The 19,317-nt window shown below is 38.4% G+C and overlaps 1 protein-coding gene across 4 annotated transcripts in view; it reads left to right on the top strand.

Moving 5' to 3' along the window:
• Positions 1–19,317, top strand: part of SDK1 (sidekick cell adhesion molecule 1) — a 786,274-nt gene that overhangs the window by 186,352 nt on the left and 580,605 nt on the right. Inside the window, exon 1 of one of the 4 annotated variants that reach the window (XM_067012699.1) lies at positions 7,684–7,755. The exons of the other annotated variants lie outside the window; for them this stretch is intronic. The gene's annotated coding sequence lies outside the window, so the exon portion shown is untranslated. Of the gene's footprint in view, positions 1–7,683; positions 7,756–19,317 lie in introns of those variants that run through there. 4 annotated transcript variants of the gene reach the window in all.

Below are 19,317 nucleotides of genomic sequence, written 5' to 3'. Positions count from 1 at the left end.
TTCTTCCCTGCTAAAATTTATTATATGTGAGGGCAGATTTGTGAGTTAAAGGGTAATGTCTCTGATTAGAAAGCTTGTGTCTGACAGATGTCTGTGAACTTGGTGATCTTACCAGAGGAATGGGTGGACAGCAGGCGTGCATTGAGTAGTTCTCCATCAACGTTCCTCCTCCTCCACACAGCAAACCTCATCCCGTATCTCAACAGTTCACATTTAACAAGCGCTCTGTTGCTTTCTGGTTGACTGATGTTCGTTTGTTATGTGACATCCTGACATCCTATGAAGACTATAAAACAAAGTCCCAACTCATTGACAGAAAGATGCAGCTGTTTAGCCTGCTCTTCTTGATTGAGCGCAGAACTTATTTCAGCCTTTAGTTGCCCAATGACTAAACTTTTTATAGTTTAGATGAGCCGGGAAAACGCTGGGAATTTAATGGGTTTCAAATAATAAGTGGTTTATGCGTGTTCTGTGTTCCAAGAGAAGATTTAAATGCGTGTCTGTCTACCTACCTACTTAACATCTATTTATCCATCCTTGACATTACTTGAGAGCTAAAACTGAGTTTTTAGTCTTTACGTCTAGAGCTCTGCTCATTCAGTTATGGTAATAATCGTATTTTAATGATGCTTATGGATTTTGTTCTCAAAAAAGAAAATTAACAGTATTTCTTGAGTAGTGTGCTGTTCTCACTACAGAATATTGTTTCCTTTATTTCTAATTTGTACATATTTACCAGGAAGTGCCCACACAGATAAAATAGTCATAGTTAATCAAGAAATTTGATTTTCTTGGGATAATTCTTTTATTTAACTAAAGACAAGGAGGGATTATAGGAAGAATTTTATGAATCTCATCTTTATGAGTCAGGGCTTTTGCATTGTTAGGGCTTTTCAGTTTGTTTCTCTCTTGCAAGGTTAAGAGAATTATTCTTGTGTTAGCTCACAAATCCTGCATTTGATCATCCTTTCTCACTTATGACATAGCCTTGACTTATGGAACATTGGATTTCCTGTGGTAGATCAGTCTGAATCTGTCTGTACACAGAATGACGAGACTGAATTGGCGCCAAAGTTCCATACAGACCCTTCATCCGGCCTCTTCTCGTTCGAATTGGAAGTTTCAGTTCAAGCTTCTGGGTTATCCTTAGGTGAGTTTTGAAAAGTTAGATTTTTTACTAAACTTTAATCCCATTTATTTAGAATTCAGATATATTTCAAAGACCTAGGAGAAAGCAAATAAACACCTCCTTCTCACTTCAACATTCAAAATAGCTATTATAAAATCTTTTTTTCCTATTGCATAAGGAAGACTTTTATGCTTTTTTGTCTTGGATCGGTATACTTACCTTATATACGATTTTAACGAGCTTTGCTATTTGTTATTCTATTATAGTCCAGATTAAAGATAGGACTTTGGAGCGAGGTGATAAGTAGTGCAAGACGGAGCAATGAGAAATGATGGGGGAATCGTATCTGGAAGAGAGGGAAGGAGTTATAATAGTCCGGGGATATTAAGGGTGGTGCTAAGTAACTCCGAGCCAATAATAATTTGTAAGGATATCATAACATTACATTATAGTAAGAATATTAGTGTTAGAAATTATAAATTTATGAAAAAGGGTTAAATTTTATGTACTTTATTCAAGAAGACAATATATTGGGAAGGCCATCAAAGTCATTAAAATTTTAACCTAATGTTTAAAACGATAAGAGCAAATGTTTGTACAGTTCACCTATTTGGATTACCTCATTCACTGATTGTGCTGCATAATGCAGAGATTACTCCGTATACTTTATTTGGGAAACATGTACCATATGCGGGAAGTGATGTGGGGATCTCTCCTCTCACCAGGTGCCCACTCCTTGGTCCTGTGGTTTCACGTGTGTCTCTGTCTCTCCATCTGCAACCCAACCTCTTGCTTGAGTTCCAGACCATCGTCTCTTAGAGGTTAATGTTTAGCGATGTTTCTCTCTTGTGAGAACCTGAAACCTTAATGTCACTCGAACACATTTGTGCAGAAAGAGATCGAGAATAATAGTAGCATGTGTGGGGAGAATACCAAGGGCCAGTGGGACGGAAAAACTCAGTATCACCTCGGGTGGAAAACTTGGGGGCCGGTCCAGGAGTGTCTTTTGGAAATAGTTTTTCCTGGTGAACCGTATAAATTTTATCCTTCCTTGTTAAGTGCAGGAATTAACGCATAAATTCTGGATGGTGAGGCAGGCTTATAGCTTTGCTACTGTGCACTGCCTGGCAGGAGCTGGGCTGATGCCTGTGAGTGTCAGCTGTCACCTGTTCATAAACAGTGTTTTAAAATACAGAACTTGCTCTGCTGTCTCTATTTATGAACTCTTCAGGTGGGAAAAAGAACTTCCCCAGATGTGAAATTTGTAATAAAGGCACTTAAAACAAAGAACACCAACTTCTTCTCTCTGTAAGTGCTACTACTCAGGGTGTTTCCTGATTTGGTTAATGGCGACACCACCATCGGTCTCTCAGGTGTGAAGCCTTAGGGCCTCCCGATGCTTTTCTTACCGTCCACAGCCTGTTGATCACAACATTATGTTTTCCTCAGAACTGCCATCTCAGTGAGACCCCTTTCTCCCTTTCTGTTGCCTTAGTTCAGGCCAACAGCTGGAACATGTAACGGTTGTAAGTGTTTTCCCTTTGTTTCGGCTTTCCACGGTGCTGACGTAACTGTTCCCTTTAAAATGACAGCGATGATGTCATGCTTCCCGCAGACACCCCCACTAAGGGCTCGGTCGTCTGGGTCCTGCATCCGGCTTTCACTCCGGGTCCCTGCACTGCCTTCTCCTGCCGGGCAGCACCTTGGTCTCCCCCGTGGGCTGTGTGTCCTGCCGCCAACCTGGGCCTTGGCGTGTCCTCTTCTCAGTGCCTGGAGGCTCTTTTGCAATACTGAAGCCAGGGAAATAACAGCCCACTGTCTCTTGAGTTACTTCTTCTAGTGTGGATCTATTAAGCTGTACTTCTCAAAATTTCATTTCGTACATTCCAGGAAAGTTTTTACACAATTAGAACATATTTATCATATTTTCTCAGCGGACGGTTGCTGTGAAGATCAAATAGGATCTCAGCTGTAAAATAAAGTTATCGATCAACTTTTCCCAAGGAACAGAGGCAGTATAACATAGTGGTTAAGAGCTTGGACTCTGGAGTCACACAGCTTGGTTTTGAATTCCTGCTCTGGCACAGAGTAAGTAGCTGCATGACCTCCACCTCTGTTAGACCTGCTTCCTCGTCACCCAAGTGGGGGTGATATGGTACGTATCTCACTGGGCTGCTGCAGGAACAAACAAGTTAGCATTTCTGGAGCTTCAAGGATAACGTCTGGTATGCAGTCACGTGCTGTATATTTTAGCTGCTGTTGTTACTGTTTTCATGACTGTATCTGTGTTCGTAATTCCCACAGTTTATTTATGGGAATTCCGAATAAAGCTGTTCTATCTTTTTCAAACCGACACTTATACATACATACTTCTTAAAAGTTTCTATAATTTGTCAGAGTATCAAGTCCTATTTTAACATTATATTTTCAGCATTATAGAAGGAAGCTGTCTTACCTACTTTATCTTGCTTTGCTTCCTAATTATAACATATATGGAAAGTAATACTGTTCTACATTAATGAATGAGTTAATTGGATATAGGTTGCATGGTGAAGGTGAAAATTTAAAATAGGATTCAGGTCAAGTATAATACATGGGTTTATGCTCAGTGAATTTCAAAAACAGTGAATTTTCACATTTTGAATTTCTCTGTTTTGTGAAGAATATCTGTGCTTCAAATATTTTGCTTTTCATTTCCGTTTCATTTGTTCCATTCTGAGAGCATAAAGAGTGGACCGTTGGTTAATTCATTTAGTGTAGTGAAGGCATACAAATCCAAGCTAAACGTGGCTAATTTCTTCTACAGGCTGGAAGATAAAACTCCTTTGACCTCTCACAGTTAGGTTAGCAGGGCCTGAGCCCACTCCCCTTCAGAGGCCGCCTGGTCTGCTTGTGGGGGTGAAGCCGCCACGCAGTCCGAGTCCCCGCGTTCGCCTTCCCGTCCCTTCATGTTTGCAGCGTGGAAGCACGGAATTGTTGTTGGTGTTGCTCATGCCGTTTCTCCAGTGAAAAGTGTCCACAACAGATACGTGAGAGTTGGAATCATTCTAGATGAGAATGTTTATTTTTTTATTTTTTAACATCTTTATTGGAGTATAACTGTTTTACAATAGTGTGTTAGTTTCTCCTTTACAACAAAGTGAATCAGTTATACATATACATATGTTCCCATAACTCTTCCCTCTTGTGTCACCCTCCCTCCCACCCTCCCTCTCCCACCCCTCTAGGCGGTCACAAAGCACCGAGCTGATCTCCCTGTGCTATGCTGCAGCTTCCCACTAGCTGTCTAATTTACATTTGGGAGTGTGTATATGTCCCTGCCACTTAGATGAGAATGTTTATTAACAGACAAGACAGTGCTTATTCTTAAGCCTCTATTTTAACCTATGGCTTAAAAGAGAGGCCCTGAATAATGCTCCTGTGAGCACGTTACCGCTACGTGAGCGCAGTGTCGCTCTTATTTTTTAGGTTGTTTTGCCCCAAAGATAGGCATCCCCACAGGGTGGAAATTGTGAAATAGAAACCAGCACAAGGGGGCCGGGGCTATAGATCTGTGGGAGGAAACATAGTATTTGTGGGAAATGTCAAGCTACCTACTCTGCTTTACATTTTATTTTTTGATAGATGATGTTTAGCACTCTATTTGTAACTCTCTGCTACAGACATCATCGCACCTTTATCATGAAAGTGCAGTAGCTTTCCGGTTATTGCTATTCCAGAGCGAGTTTCCGAAGCAGCAGGAGTGAGATGATTTTGCAAATTGCAATATAATAATACTATATATGATCTTGTCTCAACCTGTAACACACATATCCTCACAGAAATAACGTTTAATTATGGTAATATCCTTTCTGATATCAGACACAGTGTGGTGCCTGTTAAGATTATATTGTTTGTAGTAAGATGGAGTAAAAAGTGGCTTAAGGATGAAGGAATAAAATCATATACCTTGATAAACCCCTTAGATGCTATTTAGGCTGTGGAGAGCTTTTGATTTTGTTTCTGTTCTTTACTCCCCAAATAAAAATGCAAACAATAATTTGACAAACACTGTCAAACGCTGTAACCTCATCTAGTCCCTTCACTGCACATCTTAATCCCTGATGGACTTTTCTCAGATATATGGGCTGTGAGGTTTTTGAGTTTCTGGATGTGACGCTTTTTCCAAAGTCTCCCAGTGACAGATGCAGTGACCTTATCACGCAGACAGCTCTATCCAGTTTGACAGTCCAGCCATCTGGTTTATATCGATCATAATGGATTTAAAGGAACCAGCTCTCTGAAAGTTGGTCATTTGAAACCCTGAGGCTAAACTGGCCTACATTTAATTTGAAGTTTTAAGTCATTATTCTTGAAACTTGTTTTTTTTTTGTTGTTGTTGTTTTGTTTTTGCGGTACGTGGGCCTCCCACTGTTGTGGCCTCTCCCGTGGCGGGGCACAGGCTCCGGACGCGCAGGCTCAGTGGCCATGGCTCACGGGCCCAGCCGCTCCGCGGCACGTGGGATCCTCCCGGACCGGGGCACGAACCCGTGTCCCTTGCATCGGCAGGCGGACTCTCAACCACTGCGCCACCAGGGAAGCCCTTGAAACTTGTCTTGAACTGATTTGTAAAATTGCCTTGTTTCTTGTCTGTGTGAGGTTTGGGGGTGAAAATACTTGTGGCTGGCCTTGAAAAACATCAGCTTTGTGAATAATAGTTTATACTCTGCAGACTGTATATGAATGTGCACTTATAGTTTGAATTTATGTCTCTTTTTAGATTTTGTAAGAGCTGAAAACATACGTGGAGTTTGGTGTTAGGATCGGCTTCCTTATTTATCTGCTTTCTAGATTTGAGCTCATTACTTAGCTTCCCTGAGTCACTTCAGTCTAGAACGTGGGGTGATGATATAGTACGCATTTCATTGCATTGTTGGGAGAATTAAGTGAAGTAATATGTCGTGTGCTTAACGTACTGCATAGCTCAGTGTGAGGAAAGCATTTACTTTCCTGCTGGTTTTACCATTACTGATTACTCCTTCCTTCCTTGAACTTCTCTCCTCTGCAGCTTCTGAAATCTTCCTTTTACCTTGTTTTCCTCAAGTATCACGGACACAGTGGGTCAGTCTTTTACCTGCCTCTTCATCTGTCTGCCTGTTCAGTACTGGAATTTCTCCTGTACGCATTATCTTTTGTTTACTTTACACGCTCTTGATAACCTGAGCCACAGCCAAGACCTCAGCTGTCACTTGTTTGTGTGCTGACGGCTTCCACATGGTTATCTCCAACCCAGACCTCTCTTTGGGGTTCCTCTGAAGGGCACTTCTTATCCTGCTTCCGGGGCATATCAGGGGACCCAGTGGCCATAAGGGCAGGTAGAGATCAATTTGGGAATGAATGCCATTGATCTGGAGCCAACTCTTACTGGTTAATTAAGAATATGTGGAAATCCAAAGTTTAATTAAAATGCAGGTGTTTTGTACCTTTGTTTTTTAAAATCTGATGTTGCGTGTGCGTGTCACAGCATAAAATAAGTAAATTTTAGTCAAGTGTTCCATTTCTACAGTTCCTGGCTACGATGATGCCTCTGCAATTATTTTGGAAAATCTGGTTTTCTGAATTCCTGAAATTGTACCCAGTGCAGCCCTAAATTGGTTCTTTAAGATGGACATCTTTTCAAATTTATCTTAGGCCTTGATTTAATTCAGCAGTCATATATATATACAACATTAACTTGGATAAATGCCTTGTCAAGCTATCTACTCTTTTTTACACTTTGTTTGCTATTTTTTTGATAGATATTTATCACTCTTTTTGTAACCCTCTGCTACAGACATCGTTGCACCTTTATATGAAGGTGCTATAGCTTTCCAGTCATTGTAGCTTTTCAGTCATTTTAATAAAGCACTAACTTGCTTCGTTAAAATGGGGTTTATTAACCAATTATTCTTTAATGTATTAGCCTTTTTTTCTATTTTTACTTTCTCTTTTTTAAAATTGTGAGACATATACTATATGAGGAAGCATGTGTAAAATGTGTATTATAGTTTAAAGAGTAATAGTAAAATGGACACCTAAGTAATCAACTTCCAGGTTAAGCAAATAACATTATCAATGTCTTAGAAGCCCCCTGTGGACTCATTCCCTGTTTTTTCCCTTCCCCTCACACCCAGAAGTAAACCCAAGGTGTTTCCCTGCTCTTCTTTACAGGTTAACCACCATATTGTTATTTTGCATAAAACAATTTATTGTCGTTTTGAAAAATTGAGTAACTTTTTTACATCCAGCTGTGTAAGGGAAAGGCAGTGTTGCCGCTGTGGTCTCCATAATTAGAGAAACTGAACTGAGTCTCTGGGTCATAGCTGCGCTTCATTTTTCCTGAGAGTTTACAGAGCCCCTTCTGGGGAAGTTAATGCTCAAGGTCATGAACGAGTTCTGGGAAACATAAGGTTTACCATAATCAGAAAAATTGGCAGGGCTGATGTGCGAGTCATGTGTCAGATGCCTGGCAGAGGTATGGTAAGAGGGGATGCGTGCTTCTCTGTTTTCTGTTTCCAAGTTCACTGTGGCCACCGCAGCTCTCCAGAGTAGATGAAAGTAGCCATCGTAGGGTGAAAAGAAAGTCCTCAGTGGATAAAGGCCTCAAGGTGGGATTGGGAGTTGGTGGGGAATTGAGTAGGAACTTCATTAACATGTGGTTAATTCATTAACATTTTGTATTCAGGTTGAAAAGGTGGTTAAAAAAGGGGGTGGCGTGGGGAGGGAGTGGGGTTTGTGGTGACAGCCCTCAGCATGTCTGCCGCATTAGTCACATTGCTGAGGCTGCATCAGGTCTCTGTGGACTTGTCTCACAGTTCTGGTCCAGCGATCATTCTTCACTGTGTTGTGATGATTCCATTTGCTTCTTCGCTATGCTAGATCTTGTGCTTCCTGAATCCCACATTTCCCTCTTCTTGAGATTACTTTCTTTTGGTGGAACATATCCTCCAGTATGTTTTGAGATAAAGCTGCATGGGAGATGACTTTTTTGAGATCTTATATATCTAAAAATGTTGCTATTCTACCCTCATTCTTAGGTTGAAGGATAGAGAATTCTCAGCTGGAAATAATTTTTGTCAATAACATGAAAGTGTTGCTCCACTGTCTTCCCGCTTCCAGTGTTACTGTTGAGAAGTAAAAAGCCATTCGGTTTCTTAATTCTTTTGATGTGATCCTGTGGTTTTTCTTAGGCTATTTGTAAGAACTTCTCTTTTCCCCCAGTGAATTGAGATTTCACAATGATATACCTAGGTGGAATTAGTTCTGAGTTTTCTTGAAAATTTTCATTAATGATTTTCTCTCCATTTTTTTTCTTTCCTGTTCTTTCTTTCTGGGATTCCTGTTATTTGGATGCTGCATCTCCTGGACTGGCCCTCTATTTCTTTCCTTTTCTTTAATTTTGCATTTCTTTGACTTTTTGCTCTACTTTCTGGGAGATTTCTTTAACTTCATTCTCCAACTCTTCCTTTTTTCCTGCTATCATGCGGTTAAATTGGTTTTTTTGGGGGGGTTTTTTGGGTTTTTTTGTGGTACGCGGGCCTCTCACTGTTGTGGCCTCTCCCGTTGTGGAGCACAGGCTCCGGACGCGCAGGCTCAGTGGCCACGGCTCACGGGCCCAGCCGCTCCGCAGCACGTGGGATCCTCTTGGACTGGGGCACGAACCTGTGTCCCCTGCATCGGCTGGCGGACACTCAACCACTGCGCCACCAGGGAAGCCCCATGCTATTAATTTTTAAGAGTTCTTTTTTTGTTCTTTTCCTTCTTACAGCATCCTGTTCTTATTGATTAGATGCAATGTTTTTTTCATATCTCTGAGAATTTTAATGATAGATTTTTAAAGACATTTTCTTCTTTCTCCATAGCCTTTACTTTCCAAAAATTGCTTTTCTTTTTCAATGATTGTTTTGATTTCTAACTTCTCTGTTGAAGTCTTTCCTTAGATGACTGTTAATCCTATATATGTGTTTATAATGCCAAATAGCAGGCTAACAATGTTGATTGAAAGTGCTAAGCGTGTGGGTGGGACATTTTAACTTGAAGTTTCTTTGCGGGGTGATCTACTTGAGCTCTTTTTGGGTCACCTTTGACATTAGTATCTTTAGAGAATTCCTGTTGGACTGATTAGATTCCCTAGAGAAGATTACTTCAATCACTTGCTTGGATTTTAGCTGTTGTCACTTTTTCTTCCTTTCCCTTTCTCTAATTTGCTGTTTGCAATTTTCTATAAGCTAGGGAGTCAGGGGGGAGAACCTGATTAGTATTGTTTGAAATTATAACAATTAAATCCTGAGTGACAGCCTAAGGGACTGGCCTGTGCATAAAATGCTTTAAATGTGTGGATTTTTTGGCAACTATTTTGGTGACCTAGAAACATGTTTTTGTTTATTTTGTGTTCTTGGATGTATTCTGGAAACATAATGTATTCATGTAACAGAATTCTAAGTAGATGAAGTATTAATGCACATTGTTCTGGAGTAATTTGTTTTTTTCTTAACCATTTCAGTTGATCCAGTATGTGTACTTTTCTAGCTGATTATAAAATGATTTATTTATTAATTTGTTCTCTAATCTCCCTAGTTACTGAAGTAAATACTACTGGTCCATAATTATCATAATCTTCCTTTTATTTTTGTTGAAGTAGAACAGTCATTTGACTTTTTGCAATTATAAACTATCTACAAGTTCTCAAAAGTAATGGGAGACTGTGTTTGAGAAGGACTTCTTACTTTTGATGTTCTCCAAGGTTCATATTATGATTTCCTTCTGATTTACAGACATTAGGAAATTGCAGGTGTTCTGTAACCACTTTAACTTATCCTGATTCTTGCTTCTTGTTTTGCCCTCCCAGGCCAGAGATGTTTTTCCTTTATAACTTCATATGTTTTTATATAGTTGGATTTCTAGTGATAGAAAAACCTTTAGTAAAAATTCCATTTATGCATAAGCTCATTGTCATTTCGTTACTATGAATTAACCAATTAATGTTAAAATTATGGTTTAGTCACTGCCATTAAAACAAAACTATGAAATGAAAATTCAGGTGTACACAAGGATCATTAATTGGAGATTGCTGCTTCAGAATTTTAACGTTCATTGTTTTAATAATTTTTTTTAACAAAATGTTTCATAAGATGATTTATTTTAATAGTGTCTTTTTTTTTTTTTTTTTTTTTTTGTGGTACACGGGCCTCACTGTTGTGGCCTCTCCCGTTGCGGAGCACAGGCTCCGGACGCGCAGGCTCAGCGGCCACGGCTCATGGGCCCAGCCGCTCCGCGGCATGTGGGATCTTCCCAGACCGGGGCACGAACCCGTGTCCCCTGCATCGGCAGGTGGATTCTCAACCACTGCGCCACCAGGGAAGCCCTAATAGTGTCTTTAATACATTTAAATCCTGATTATATATACAAAATTTGTATTCACATGCACTTTCAGGAAGCATATTGCATGAGCATACCACCTATAGTTTTTGACCAATGAAGGGCTTTTAAATAGAAATCAGCTCCAGCTTCTGATTTTCTGAGAGGCCTTGAACAAATTGTTTATTTGTTCTATAACACACTTTTCTAGGCTATAAAGCTGAGATGAAGATGTTGATCCTGATTCTACCAAATCATTGCACTATTGTAGGGATTAATGAACTAATGTTTGAAATATTTTGTTCTTCTTAGAATTGGAATTACCTAAATAGATGATACTATCATTAATATTATGTATTATGTTCAGTACAGTGGACTGGATAATTGTATCATCCAGTGCTTTGGATTTCTTTTCATTAAAATTACATGGAGATAGTGGCATGCTTGCCGTTGTCTTGTCCTCTGCAAATGGCAAGTGAACATTAACATAAAATATCTAACCTATACATAATTACAAGGTTCTGAAGAATTTATCAGCTCTAGGGAAAAACAGGGAGTAAGAAAATGTTAATTAAGATTCAGGAATTGCAGCAATTGTATTTGGAAAAATTAGATTATTTGGCCTGTGGTATTCATAATATTTCAGTACATTCATTTTCAGCCAGTGTTGATTGAATCTTGTCAAACACAGTATACAGCAGTAAATAATCCACAAATGAAGTTAAGAAAACAGTTACATTTATGATAGCAATAAAGAGTGAAGTACTTAAGAATAAATATAAAGAAGTGCAAGACTAGTACACTGAAAATTATAAAGCATTGTTAAAAAGCAATTAAAGAACATCTAAATACATGGAAAGGCATGACATGTTTATAGATCAGAAGACTTAATATTATTAAAGTGACATTATTTCCCAAATTGATCTACAGATTAAACACATTCATATCAAAATTCCAGCTGAATCTTTCTGTCAGTGTTGCAGAACTCACAGGCTGATCCTAAAATCACATAGAAATACAAGGGATCCAGAATAACCAAATAATATTGAAAAAAAAAGTTGGAGGATTTGCACTTCCCAGTTTCAAACACTGCAAAGCTACAGTGATCCAGACAGTGTGGGACTGGCATAAAGAAAGACATGTAGATCATTGGAATAGAATTGAAAGTCCAGAAATAAACCTTACATTTATAGTCAATTGATTTTTAAAAAAAATAAATTTATTTATTTGTTTATTTATTTTTGGCTGCGTTGGGTCTTCGTTGCTGTGTGCGGGCTTTCTCTAGTTATGGCGAGCAGGGGCTACTCTTCATTGCAGCACGCAGGCTTCTCATTGTGGTGGCTTCTCGTTGCGGAGCCCGGGCTCTAGACACTTGGGCTTCAGTACTTGTGGCTCCCAGGCTCTAGAGCGCAGCCTCAGTAGTTGTGGCGCATGGGCTCAGTTGCTTCTTGGCATGTGGGATCTTCCCAGACCAGGGCTCGAACCCGTGTCTCCTGCATTGGCAGGCGGATTCTTAACCACTGTGCCACCAGGGAAGCCCTAGTCAACTGATTTTTAACCAAAGTTCTAAGACAATTAAATGGAGGAAAAAATAGTCTTTTCAGGAAATCATGCTGAAACAGCTGTATACACATGTGTAAAGAATGTTCAGATCCTTACCTCATACCTGTACAAAAAATAGTTCAAAGTTTTTCTTATAGCTATAGAACTCTTAGAAGAAAACATAGGAGTAAATCTTGAGACCTTAGGTTAGGCAGTAGTTTCTGAAAGCACAGGAAACAAACGAAAAACAATCTCTCATGCATCGCTTGTGGGAATGTCACTTTGGAAAACAGTTCAACAGTTCTTCAAAATGTCAGATACAATTACCGTATAACCCAGCAATTGTACTCCTAGATGTGTACCCAAGAAAAATGAAAGTATACATCCATTCAAAAATCTGTGCACAGATGTTCCTAGCAGCGTTATTCATAATGGCTCAAAAGTGGAATCAATCCTAATGTCCATCAACTGATGAATTGGTAAATAAAATGTGGTATATCTATACCCTTGAATATTACTCAGCAGTAAAAAGGAATGAAATACTGATACATTCTATAACATGGAGGAACCTTGAAAACATTATACTAAGTGTAGAAGATAGACACAAAGACCACATATTGTTTGATTCCATCTATATAAAAGGTCCAGAACAGGCAAATCTATATAGAGAGAAGGATACTAGTTGCCTGGGGGTGGAAGTGAGGTGGGGGATGGGAATTAATTGTTAATAGAATTGAAGTTTCTTTTGAGGTGATGAAATATCCTAACATTGAATTGTGATAGTGATACAATTCAGAGAATTTACTAAAATCCATTAAATTGTACCCTTCAAACAGCTAAAATTTATGGCCTATGACATATCTCAATAGTCCTTTCTTAAAACCCAGCTATTTCGTAGTTGTCAGTAAAATGATGTAAAACAAAAGTTTTTTGACAATGCAGTGCTTGGTTTTTTATGTCCTGTGACAGTATTGAAACTGGGTACTGATATTCTGATGTTTTGCTTTAAAAAAACAAAGAATTAATATGGTAGATGGAGGATTAAGTGAAAAACTGAACGATTTCCATGCTTATTTGTATGAGTGGTTGAGATGTGGGGTAAATATAATTTTGTGACTATTTTTTTCCCCACTTAGCATCACAATAAAAGCTGCTTTTCCTGTGTTGTTGAAAATGCATCATGTCATTGTAAGAGCTGTGTGATTGTAATGAGATTTAATATTCACCTCTTCTTAGAAATCTTGGTTATCTTCACCTTTTAAAAATTATAAATAGCATTGCCATTAAAATAATTGTGCATAAAAACCTTTCCTGTATTTTGGATTATTTTCTTAGAGTACAGTCCCAGAAGTTAAGTGACTGGTTTGGAGAACAGAAACATTTTTGAGGGTCTACATACACATTATGAGGTTGCTTTTCAATAATTATACTAATAAAAATGATAGCAGTTAACATTGAGCCCTTTTATTCCTAGTCTTTCTGATGTTTCATCTCATTAAATCCTCCTAAACACCCTGTGGGGGGCGGGTACCTGTGACAGCCCTGTTTTATCCCTGGGGAAACTGGAGCTCAGAAAGATGGCGGAAGCCGAGCCAGGTCTCACACCCAGGTGGTCTTTCTCCTCCAAAGCCCTTGCTTTCGCATCCTCTTAGCTGTACTGCTTTGCCGGGCAAGAAAACGCTGCACTGGTTTTAAACCCTAGATCGCTAATATTATAAAGTTTCTGTTTGTAAAGTCTCACTAATTTTGTAGCTGAGGCATGGCTTCTTGTTTTGGTGTACTTTGAAAAATTAATGGAAAATTATTCAAATATGTATTACCCATTTGTATTTCTTGTTTCCTTCCTTGTCTTTTCATGTCCTTAAATTGTTATTAACTTGCTATAAAATTAATCTGTCTATATTGTGTCATATTTGTTACAAATATTTTGTCTAGGTTTGTGATTTGCTTTTGGATTTTTTTTTTTTTTTTTTTTTTTTTTGTGGTACGCGGGCCTCTCACTGCTGTGGCCTCTCCCACTGCGGAGCACAGGCTCCGGACGCGCAGGCTCAGCGGCCATGGCTCACGGGCCCAGCCGCTCCGCAGCACGTGGGATCCTCCCGGACCGGGGCACGAACCCGTGTCCCCTGCACCGGCAGGCGGACTCCCAACCACTGCGCCACCAGGGAAGCCCCCTTGCTTTTGGATTTTAAGTTGACTTTGCAAATTTTCAGTTTTAAAAAATATGGTCTGAGTAGATAAACTTGTTTCTCTTATGGTTTTTTCTATTTCTTTGAGACAGAGAAACATCATCCAGAAAGCTGATAAATATTTACATCTACATTTTCCCTTAATTCTGGGATTTTGTTTGGAATTGTGTTAAAATTATAAATCAATTTGGGACTGACATTTAAAAAACAGTCTTCCTATACATAGCAATCTCTTTATTTAAATCTTTGTCATGTTTAATGTCTCTTAATGAAGACTTAAGACTCATGTGACTGAAACATGAAATTATGGTGTACATTATAAAGAAAAGAGTATTTTAGAAATAAGGAAATAGCAGAAGGACAAGATAGGTTTCAGAGCAAATGTTTATAGACTTACCGTCTGGAGTTTTTTTTTTACCAAGTCTAATTTTTTTTTTCTGCAAGAGATTTACAATTGATATTTCTGCATTTTATAAGTTGAATATGTTGTATAATCTTCTGTTGTTTCTTGGGCATGTTTTTACGTGTTAATGTGTATTTTCTGCTAATGCAACAAGGAGACAAATACGTGGTTAAAACTCACAGATATGTTTGTAGAAAATTTACATATCGGGTAGATTACTTTTGGTTGCTTTCAATAGACAATCGGTGTGGCTTAAAGCAGAGGGAGGTTAATTTTCTCTTACACTGTGCGAGGTAGGTAGTCCAGGGCTGGTGCGGTGGCTCCACAGTCACTAGGACTCAGGCTCCATGCGAGTCACCACTCTGCCACCAACGGCATAGCGTTGTCATGGATGGATGCGCTCATCCAGCTGTCATGCATTTCTGCTTGCAGGAAGGAAGAGAGCCGAGGAAAACAGAGCAAGTGGTATAGGCTCAGCTTTCTGTTAAGGAGGTGTCTGGAAGTTGCTGTACAGTACTTGCACCCTTTCTCACTGGCTAAACGTTAGGCCTGTGGAACAAGATACGGTGTTTTGTGCCCAGCTGAAATTCAGGAGCCTGTTATTACTAAAGAGGAATGGGAGAGTGGATATTGGGCTAGATAAGTAGCCATCTCTGTTCCACCTTATTTACACTTCTCTTGTTACCTGCATACAAAGAAGCGTTTATTTCATGTGTAATAAGAGCAAAGGAAACATTTCTAACCCTAGTAAGAAAAATAATCCCTTAGGCCATTTTCACCAGTAAATGTGGAGATTCAGGATGAGACATTATCAGGCCTGGAAGGTACCTTTAACACTGTTGTTCCCTCGACATCTCTGTGTACCTGGGGGTTCAGGGGACAGGTGAGAGAAGGGGCGCACCGGACTGGCCAGGAGGAGGCTGGAGCTAGAGGTGCAGCAGCTCCTCGTTCTGCTCTGTTATTGACTATGATCTTGGGAAGTCGCGCACATCTTGGACTGAGAGCGGACTCTCAACTCTTGGGACCATCCTGAGAAATAGTCCCATAGGAGGAAAGGCTTCTGTATTTCAGGAAAAGAAGAAAATTTACTATTTTTTTGTTGTGTCTAAATTTAATTCAGAAGGAGAGGTACCCCTAATCAGCAAAATTCTGGAGGGCAAAAATTGCATCCTTATGAATTGCTTAGCACAGGTCCATGTGCATAAGGCCCAAATTACCAATTACTTTAAATTACAAATGCATTATTAAGAAATCCTAATAGTACAGTCTCAAAGCTATAAATCACAGTATTTTGATCAATTTTTAAAGACTGAAACAAAACTAATGAAAAATAGTCTTCATTAAGTATAAGAGACTTAGCTGAAATTTTTCATTTTTGACCTTTGGAAATATTCATGTAGTATAATTAGAAGGGCTTTCTGCACATGTAATTATTTCATTACTCATTGTTATTTATACCTGTAATTCATTAGATGAGAACTAAAGTATTAAGTCTTCAGTGATAAAAGTTGGAAAAATGTAAGAAAATTTTAGAACTCTCCTTTGTTCTTACCCTTTTCTTAAAAAAAATTTATTTATTATTTATTTTTGGTCGCATCAGGTCTTAGTTGCAGCACACAGGATCTTTCATTGCAGCACACAGGCTTCTCTCTAGTTGTGGTGTGTGGACCCCAGAGCGTGCGGGCTCAGTAGTTGTGGTGCGAGGGCCTAGATGCCCTGCGTCATCTGGGATCTTAGTTCTCTGACCAGGGACCGAACCCGTGTCCCCTGCACTGGAAGATGGATTCCCAACCACTGGACCACCAGCGAAGTCCCTGTTCTTACCCTTTAACTCAAAAGATATGTTCTTGTTTTTTGGTCCACTTTCAAAACAGGTATGTGTGTGTATAATGCGTAAGATACATATACAAACTCTCTCTATATGTATATATACACCTATATGATATATTTATGCAACTATATACTAAAGTTATATAGCTTATACATATTATATATGTATGTATTATGTATACTGTAAATTATTTATATATATAATGTTTATACATACATGAGCCTATAAATCTCTCTCTCTCTCTCTCTCACACACACAATCTGCCTATGTCAAACCATCCTACTGGATGATTCTATATTCTTTTAACCAAAAACTGACTTTTATATGTTGGAATTATTTGCCACAGGCTAATAGTTGAAAGTATAATAAGAAATTTTAAAGTATTTTACTTAAGAAAGCTATTTTATATTTTAAGAAATAATTGAAGACATATTTGTCAAACCTTTAATGAAGACATTCTCCTGATTTCTGAATGAAGTATTTTTAGAGCTTCCCTTCATTTTTTAGTGTACCAGTAACAATACTTTTGCAAAGTGTTCTAAAAATATATTAGGGTATAATGGCCTTTCAAGTGAATTATTGTGGGTTTGTATAAACAATAATTTGGGAAAGTTCATGGAAGACTTTTGTGAAAAACTCTGGTTATCTTCTGACAGTTAACAATTTGAAATATATCCATATTGTATATTTTTAGTTTAAAAGAAATGGATACAAAAATCATTCAAAGAAAAGTGCTTACTTTCTTAAGAATTCATTAATTGTAACAGACTTCATTACCCATAATCTGGGGACATGAAGAAGTAGTCACTTAAAGAGCTGTGAAATGCTGTGTTGGGTCAGATCGGCCTGCTAGTAGCTCTCTGATGTTGAGAAGCAGACACTGTTTTCTGGTATGTTTGCCAAAAACAAACATATGGATGATGTCATCTCAGAGGATTAGGGTTATAAGCAAACAGCCCTGATATCTCTGTGACCTGTGTTGTATACATCATTCATAAATGTATGAAAACTCTTACTGAGCCTACTTACAGTTTTAGTCTGAACCATTTCTGGAAGAAACTTATTCCTAAGCAGTTGCTTCTGAAAGAATATCATAAGTTGCTCTGGTGGTCAGGAAATTACAACTTTTAGGTTTATGAGAGTGTCCCATAATTCAAGCATCTTTATCTAAAAACTTCCATTATGCCCAATTTACTCTTCCATTTTGTAGAGCACTAACGTTTTTAATCTATCTTTATGTGGGTCTCTTCTGCCCTCTTTATTATTTTAGTTTACTTTTGTTGTATTCCCTACGTCTCCTCTTGAATCGTACATGCAAATTCAGTACCGTGTCAGAGACAGAAATGCATCATGGTTCCACAGAAGAGGAAGTCAAGTAATGTTCTGTGTCTCAGGCACTCTTCCTGATGATACTTGTCACTTGTACGTGCTTTCTGCAGGAACTTACTGAGCCCTTTTCATCATAGGAAATGCCCAGGACACCTTAGGGAGCCATGAATATGTCACCCTCCATGATTCCTAGCTCAGAGCCTGTCACCTCTGGAGTAGGTTGTTATTATCTGGACTGTGTTACCTGCAACTTGTCCATGTTGATACCCACCGCTCTTCCGATAAAGCTGTCAGCTTTTTTATGTCGCATGATCTATTAGCCTGGAACTTTACTACCAGCCAGCGCTTTCTCTTCCTAGCTCATCTAGAGAATTTCTTGTGCATTTCTTCTTCTAGGTCATCATTAAATAAGACCACTTTTCTAGCGCCTGACACTCCAGTTGAGACTGCTCTTTCCAGAAAACAAATTTCTTGTTATTGTGCTACCTTTACCCAGTGACTAAACATTTTTTCTTAATCTAATGGGTAATTCATTTTGTATTTTGTTAGTCTGTTTTAGTGCCCTCACTCTTTTTGGTGCAGAAGCCTACCAGGGTATTTAAAGAGCCAAATTAAAGTTATAGTTTTAGGCCTTTGCTTTGTCAAAGCATAATTGATCTTTCAAAGTGTTTTAGTGAGGTGTTTATGCTTATACTTACTGTTTTTGCCTAGAAGATGGGCTGAGTTTATATAGTTTACCCAGTGTTGATATGAGGCAAGAGAATATATTTCTTTAGGTGAATAATTTATTTCATACTATCCTTTCTGGGAAAAAATTAGTAATACATATTAAGAATTCTTAAAGTGTGAGCCTGTCTACCCAATAATTATACTTCTTGGAATTTATTGTAGGAAATAATAACAATAAGAGCTAATATCTCTCTACCTCTTGCTGTGTTTTAGATGCTGTTTTAAAGCCTTTTACATATATTAACTTATCTAACTCACCATAACCCTAGGAGGTAGGAACTGTTGTCATATCCATTTTTTAGATGAAAAAATTGAGATACAGAAAGTTAAGTAACTTGTCCAGTATCATTTAGCTAGTGAATGGTGAAGCCACTGTTTTATTTTGCCTCGATTACTCTCAGAGGTGTGCACTGAAGTATGTGTAGAAGATGAAAAATTTTGAATCTACTTGTATTTCCACAAATAGAGGTTATCATTGAATAAAAGAATCATACAATAGAATTCTATGAGGAGATTAAAAATTCAGGTTGTGGGAAATGCCTTCCATAATGCTAAACCTTAAAGTATGATACTATTTTTATAAAAAGGGTATTAATACGCATAAATTTGAATAAATATATTGTATAAATAAACTGGGAAATCATCTAACAGAATATTAATAATATTGACTACCTCTGGATATTGGGATTATTGATGATTTTATTTGTGCATGTCGTTTTTCTGTTTCCTAAGTTTTTTCCATTGAGCACGTTTTTCTGCATTTGGAGGAAAAAAGGTCACTTAAAATTAA

The sequence above is a fragment of the Kogia breviceps genome, chromosome 14 (genome assembly GCF_026419965.1).
Source record: "Kogia breviceps isolate mKogBre1 chromosome 14, mKogBre1 haplotype 1, whole genome shotgun sequence".
NCBI lineage: Eukaryota > Metazoa > Chordata > Mammalia > Artiodactyla > Physeteridae > Kogia > Kogia breviceps.
Note: the sequence above shows the minus strand (reverse complement) of the source record. Positions and strands in the feature narration are given on the sequence as shown.